A 7,500-nucleotide genomic window follows, 5' to 3' on the forward strand; every position below is an offset into this window, starting at 1 on the left:
TCAATGCCGCCCAACGGGGCCAGCACGAGCAGTCCTCCGCGGTCCCCTGGCCCTGCGCACGTTTGTCTTCGAAACCGAGCATCAATGCCACAGAAAGTGCCGGGGCGCCAGCTGGAGCCATCATCCGCGTTGCCATGGCTCGCTTGGCCTTGGCTTGCCAGGCCCCGACACGAGCAATCGCGCATTTTCTTTGCAACCGACCATCAATGCCGCCCAACGGGGCCAGCACGAGCAGTCATCCGCGGTCCCCTGGCCCTGCGCACGTTTGTCTTTGAAACCGAGCATCAATGCCACAGAAAGTGCCGGGGCGCCAGCTGGAGCCATCATCCGACGTGCCATGGCTCTGGTCCCATGGTCTTCGCAACCGAGCATTCGTGACACCCGCGGGGCCAGGACACCAACCCTTCCGACACGAGCATTCGCGCATGTTCTTTGGCCACACAACGGCGCCAGCACGAGCAAAATCATCCGCGGTGCGGTGGCCTTGCACGGCCTTTTGTCTTTGGAACCAACCATCAGTGCCACGGGAAGTGCCGGAGTCCCGGCATCCGCGGTGCCAAGTCATTGCGCCCTTGGTCTCTGCAGCGGGGCATGCCGGGCACTCCCAACCATTGCAAGCAAGCAAGCAAGCAAGAAAGAAAGTAAGTAAGTAAGTAAGTATTACATATAGGGGCGGGACATGCGGGGAGATCTGCGAAACGTGCATTACGGGGCACACGCGTACCTACCGGGGCATACCGACCCCTATTGGGGCACACGTGTGCATATCGGGGCATACCGGGCCTATCGGGGCACACGCGTACATACCGGGGCTTACCGAGCCCTACTGGGGCACACGTGCGCATATCGGGGCGTACCAAGCCTATCGGGGCATACGCATGTATCCCAAGGCATACCGAGTCTATCCGGGCATACGCGTTCATACCGGGGCGTAACGGGCCTATCGGGGCATACTTGGGCATATCCGGGCAAAAAATGCCCAAAACTTGCGCAACCTTGGCAACCGTGGTCCATTCCTCTCTATATGCCTAGCCTTGCCAACCGTGGTCCATTCCTCACTATATGCCATGGCCTTGTGCCCATGGTCTTCCCAAGACAGCGTCCAAGGCCCCCGGAAGGCCAAGGGAGCCCAACCCAGCAATGCCCTGCTATGGCAAGCCAAGGCCAAGCATTCCGGTGCCTATCCGGGCAAAAATGCAATTCCTCTCTATATGCCTAGCCTTGGCAACCGTGGTCCATTCCCCACCATATGCCATGGCCTTGTGCCCATGGTCTTCCCAAGACAGTGTCCAAGGCGCCCGGAAGGCCAAGGGAGCCCAACCCAGCAATGCCCTGCTTTGGCAAGCCAAGGCCAAGCATTCCGGTGCCTAACCTTGGCAACCGTGGTCCTTTCCTCACCATATGCCATGGCCTTGTGCCCATGGTCTTCGCAAGACATTGTCCAAGGCGCCCAAAAGGCCAAGGGAGCCCAACCCAGCAATGCCTTGCTAGGACAAGCCAAGGCCAAGCATTCCGGTGCCTATCCGGGCAAAAACGCCCAAAGCATGCCCATTCCTTAGCCTATCCAGGCAAAAACGCCCAAAATCTGCACATTCTAGTGCCTATCCGGGCAAAAACGCCCACCAGCATGCCACCCTCCTATAGGGTTTGCGCAACCAACCAGCCTAACCACCAGTGGCAACCAAAGGTGCTGTTAGCGACGACTTCTGAAGACGCAACGAGACGCGACGTGTTTGCGCCCAGACGCGACGAGACGATGCGGGATCTGCGCCCAAGAATGCCTAGACCCGTCGACTTGATGCGGGATCAGCTCGCCCAAGCATGCCTAGTGTGCAAGGCCTGTGTGCAAGGCTAGTGTCCAAGGCTAGTGTGCAAGGCTCATGTGGAACGCTAGTGCGCAAGGCTAGTGCCCAAGGCTTGTGTGCCAGGCCCGTGTGCAAGGCTAGTGTCCAGGGCTTGTGTGCATTGCTTGAGTGCAAGGCTTGTGTGCATTGCTCGAGTGCATGGCTTGTGTGCAAGGGTTGTGCGCAAGGCTAGTGTGCGGGGCTTGTGCGCATGGCTAATGTGCACGGCTTGTGTGCATGGCTACCGTGCAAGGCTAGTTTGCATGGCTAGGGTGCAAGGCTCGCATGCGAGGCTAGTGTGCAAGGCTGCGTGCAAGGGAAGCGTGCAGGGCGAGTGTGCGAGGCCACTGTGCACGGCGCCAGCACTAGCGAGCCATCATCCGTGTTGCCATGGCTCGCTTGGCCTTGGCTTGCCAGGCCCCGACACGAGCAATCGCGCATTTTCTTTGCAACCGACCATCAATGCCGCCCAACGGGGCCAGCACGAGCAGTCATCCGCGGTCCCCTGGCCCTGCGCACGTTTGTCTTTGAAACCGAGCATCAATGCCACAGAAAGTGCCGGGGCGCCAGCTGGAGCCATCATCCGACGTGCCATGGCTCGCTTGGCCTTGGCTTGCCGGGCCCCGACACGAGCAATCGCGCATTTTCTTTGCAACCGACCATCAATGCCGCCCAACGGGGCCAGCACGAGCAGTCATCCGCGGTCCCCTGGCCCTGCGCACGTTTGTCTTTGAAACCGAGCATCAATGCCACAGAAAGTGCCGGGGCGCCAGCTGGAGCCATCATCCGACGTGCCATGGCTCTGGTCCCATGGTCTTCGCAACCGAGCATTCGTGACACCCGCGGGGCCAGGACACCAACCCTTCCGACACGAGCATTCGCGCATGTTCTTTGGCCACACAACGGCGCCAGCACGAGCAAAATCATCCGCGGTGTGGTGGCCTTGCACGGCCTTTTGTCTTTGGAACCAACCATCAGTGCCACGGGAAGTGCCGGAGTCCCGGCATCCGCGGTGCCAAGTCATTGCGCCCTTGGTCTCTGCAGCGGGGCATGCCGGGCACTCCCAACCATTGCAAGCAAGCAAGCAAGCAAGAAAGAAAGTAAGTAAGTAAGTAAGTATTACATATAGGGGCGGGACATGCGGGGAGATCTGCGAAACGTGCATTACGGGGCACACGCGTACCTACCGGGGCATACCGACCCCTATTGGGGCACACGTGTGCATATCGGGGCATACCGGGCCTATCGGGGCACACGCGTACATACCGGGGCATACCGAGCCCTACTGGGGCACACGTGCGCATATCGGGGCGTACCAAGCCTATCGGGGCATACGCATGTATCCCAAGGCATACCGAGTCTATCCGGGCATACGCGTTCATACCGGGGCGTAACGGGCCTATCGGGGCATACTTGGGCATATCCGGGCAAAAAATGCCCAAAACTTGCGCAACCTTGGCAACCGTGGTCCATTCCTCTCTATATGCCTAGCCTTGCCAACCGTGGTCCATTCCTCACTATATGCCATGGCCTTGTGCCCATGGTCTTCCCAAGACAGCGTCCAAGGCCCCCGGAAGGCCAAGGGAGCCCAACCCAGCAATGCCCTGCTATGGCAAGCCAAGGCCAAGCATTCCGGTGCCTATCCGGGCAAAAATGCAATTCCTCTCTATATGCCTAGCCTTGGCAACCGTGGTCCATTCCCCACCATATGCCATGGCCTTGTGCCCATGGTCTTCCCAAGACAGTGTCCAAGGCGCCCGGAAGGCCAAGGGAGCCCAACCCAGCAATGCCCTGCTTTGGCAAGCCAAGGCCAAGCATTCCGGTGCCTAACCTTGGCAACCGTGGTCCTTTCCTCACCATATGCCATGGCCTTGTGCCCATGGTCTTCGCAAGACATCGTCCAAGGCGCCCAAAAGGCCAAGGGAGCCCAACCCAGCAATGCCTTGCTAGGACAAGCCAAGGCCAAGCATTCCGGTGCCTATCCGGGCAAAAACGCCCAAAGCATGCCCATTCCTTAGCCTATCCAGGCAAAAACGCCCAAAATCTGCACATTCTAGTGCCTATCCGGGCAAAAACGCCCACCAGCATGCCACCCTCCTATAGGGTTTGCGCAACCAACCAGCCTAACCACCAGTGGCAACCAAAGGTGCTGTTAGCGACGACTTCTGAAGACGCAACGAGACGCGACGTGTTTGCGCCCAGACGCGACGAGACGATGCGGGATCTGCGCCCAAGAATGCCTAGACCCGTCGACTTGATGCGGGATCAGCTCGCCCAAGCATGCCTAGTGTGCAAGGCCTGTGTGCAAGGCTAGTGTCCAAGGCTAGTGTGCAAGGCTCATGTGGAACGCTAGTGCGCAAGGCTAGTGCCCAAGGCTTGTGTGCCAGGCCCGTGTGCAAGGCTAGTGTCCAGGGCTTGTGTGCATTGCTTGAGTGCAAGGCTTGTGTGCATTGCTCGAGTGCATGGCTTGTGTGCAAGGGTTGTGCGCAAGGCTAGTGTGCGGGGCTTGTGCGCATGGCTAATGTGCACGGCTTGTGTGCATGGCTACCGTGCAAGGCTAGTTTGCATGGCTAGGGTGCAAGGCTCGCATGCGAGGCTAGTGTGCAAGGCTGCGTGCAAGGGAAGCGTGCAGGGCGAGTGTGCGAGGCCACTGTGCACGGCGCCAGCACTAGCGAGCCATCATCCGCGTTGCCATGGCTCGCTTGGCCTTGGCTTGCCAGGCCCCGACACGAGCAATCGCGCATTTTCTTTGCAACCGACCATCAATGCCGCCCAACGGGGCCAGCACGAGCAGTCATCCGCGGTCCCCTGGCCCTGCGCACGTTTGTCTTTGAAACCGAGCATCAATGCCACAGAAAGTGCCGGGGCGCCAGCTGGAGCCATCATCCGACGTGCCATGGCTCGCTTGGCCTTGGCTTGCCGGGCCCCGACACGAGCAATCGCGCATTTTCTTTGCAACCGACCATCAATGCCGCCCAACGGGGCCAGCACGAGCAGTCATCCGCGGTCCCCTGGCCCTGCGCACGTTTGTCTTTGAAACCGAGCATCAATGCCACAGAAAGTGCCGGGGCGCCAGCTGGAGCCATCATCCGACGTGCCATGGCTCTGGTCCCATGGTCTTCGCAACCGAGCATTCGTGACACCCGCGGGGCCAGGACACCAACCCTTCCGACACGAGCATTCGCGCATGTTCTTTGGCCACACAACGGCGCCAGCACGAGCAAAATCATCCGCGGTGTGGTGGCCTTGCACGGCCTTTTGTCTTTGGAACCAACCATCAGTGCCACGGGAAGTGCCGGAGTCCCGGCATCCGCGGTGCCAAGTCATTGCGCCCTTGGTCTCTGCAGCGGGGCATGCCGGGCACTCCCAACCATTGCAAGCAAGCAAGCAAGCAAGAAAGAAAGTAAGTAAGTAAGTAAGTATTACATATAGGGGCGGGACATGCGGGGAGATCTGCGAAACGTGCATTACGGGGCACACGCGTACCTACCGGGGCATACCGACCCCTATTGGGGCACACGTGTGCATATCGGGGCATACCGGGCCTATCGGGGCACACGCGTACATACCGGGGCATACCGAGCCCTACTGGGGCACACGTGCGCATATCGGGGCGTACCAAGCCTATCGGGGCATACGCATGTATCCCAAGGCATACCGAGTCTATCCGGGCATACGCGTTCATACCGGGGCGTAACGGGCCTATCGGGGCATACTTGGGCATATCCGGGCAAAAAATGCCCAAAACTTGCGCAACCTTGGCAACCGTGGTCCATTCCTCTCTATATGCCTAGCCTTGCCAACCGTGGTCCATTCCTCACTATATGCCATGGCCTTGTGCCCATGGTCTTCCCAAGACAGCGTCCAAGGCCCCCGGAAGGCCAAGGGAGCCCAACCCAGCAATGCCCTGCTATGGCAAGCCAAGGCCAAGCATTCCGGTGCCTATCCGGGCAAAAATGCAATTCCTCTCTATATGCCTAGCCTTGGCAACCGTGGTCCATTCCCCACCATATGCCATGGCCTTGTGCCCATGGTCTTCCCAAGACAGTGTCCAAGGCGCCCGGAAGGCCAAGGGAGCCCAACCCAGCAATGCCCTGCTTTGGCAAGCCAAGGCCAAGCATTCCGGTGCCTAACCTTGGCAACCGTGGTCCTTTCCTCACCATATGCCATGGCCTTGTGCCCATGGTCTTCGCAAGACATCGTCCAAGGCGCCCAAAAGGCCAAGGGAGCCCAACCCAGCAATGCCTTGCTAGGACAAGCCAAGGCCAAGCATTCCGGTGCCTATCCGGGCAAAAACGCCCAAAGCATGCCCATTCCTTAGCCTATCCAGGCAAAAACGCCCAAAATCTGCACATTCTAGTGCCTATCCGGGCAAAAACGCCCACCAGCATGCCACCCTCCTATAGGGTTTGCGCAACCAACCAGCCTAACCACCAGTGGCAACCAAAGGTGCTGTTAGCGACGACTTCTGAAGACGCAACGAGACGCGACGTGTTTGCGCCCAGACGCGACGAGACGATGCGGGATCTGCGCCCAAGAATGCCTAGACCCGTCGACTTGATGCGGGATCAGCTCGCCCAAGCATGCCTAGTGTGCAAGGCCTGTGTGCAAGGCTAGTGTCCAAGGCTAGTGTGCAAGGCTCATGTGGAACGCTAGTGCGCAAGGCTAGTGCCCAAGGCTTGTGTGCCAGGCCCGTGTGCAAGGCTAGTGTCCAGGGCTTGTGTGCATTGCTTGAGTGCAAGGCTTGTGTGCATTGCTCGAGTGCATGGCTTGTGTGCAAGGGTTGTGCGCAAGGCTAGTGTGCGGGGCTTGTGCGCATGGCTAATGTGCACGGCTTGTGTGCATGGCTACCGTGCAAGGCTAGTTTGCATGGCTAGGGTGCAAGGCTCGCATGCGAGGCTAGTGTGCAAGGCTGCGTGCAAGGGAAGCGTGCAGGGCGAGTGTGCGAGGCCACTGTGCACGGCGCCAGCACTAGCGAGCCATCATCCGCGTTGCCATGGCTCGCTTGGCCTTGGCTTGCCAGGCCCCGACACGAGCAATCGCGCATTTTCTTTGCAACCGACCATCAATGCCGCCCAACGGGGCCAGCACGAGCAGTCATCCGCGGTCCCCTGGCCCTGCGCACGTTTGTCTTTGAAACCGAGCATCAATGCCACAGAAAGTGCCGGGGCGCCAGCTGGAGCCATCATCCGACGTGCCATGGCTCGCTTGGCCTTGGCTTGCCGGGCCCCGACACGAGCAATCGCGCATTTTCTTTGCAACCGACCATCAATGCCGCCCAACGGGGCCAGCACGAGCAGTCATCCGCGGTCCCCTGGCCCTGCGCACGTTTGTCTTTGAAACCGAGCATCAATGCCACAGAAAGTGCCGGGGCGCCAGCTGGAGCCATCATCCGACGTGCCATGGCTCTGGTCCCATGGTCTTCGCAACCGAGCATTCGTGACACCCGCGGGGCCAGGACACCAACCCTTCCGACACGAGCATTCGCGCATGTTCTTTGGCCACACAACGGCGCCAGCACGAGCAAAATCATCCGCGGTGCGGTGGCCTTGCACGGCCTTTTGTCTTTGGAACCAACCATCAGTGCCACGGGAAGTGCCGGAGTCCCGGCATCCGCGGTGCCAAGTCATTGCGCCCTTGGTCTCTGCAGCGGGGC

This window comes from Tasmannia lanceolata, unplaced genomic scaffold, assembly GCF_043159265.1.
Source record: "Tasmannia lanceolata isolate RefF3 unplaced genomic scaffold, GAP_Taslan_0.1 ptg000119l, whole genome shotgun sequence".
Taxonomy (NCBI): Eukaryota; Viridiplantae; Streptophyta; class Magnoliopsida; order Canellales; family Winteraceae; genus Tasmannia; species Tasmannia lanceolata.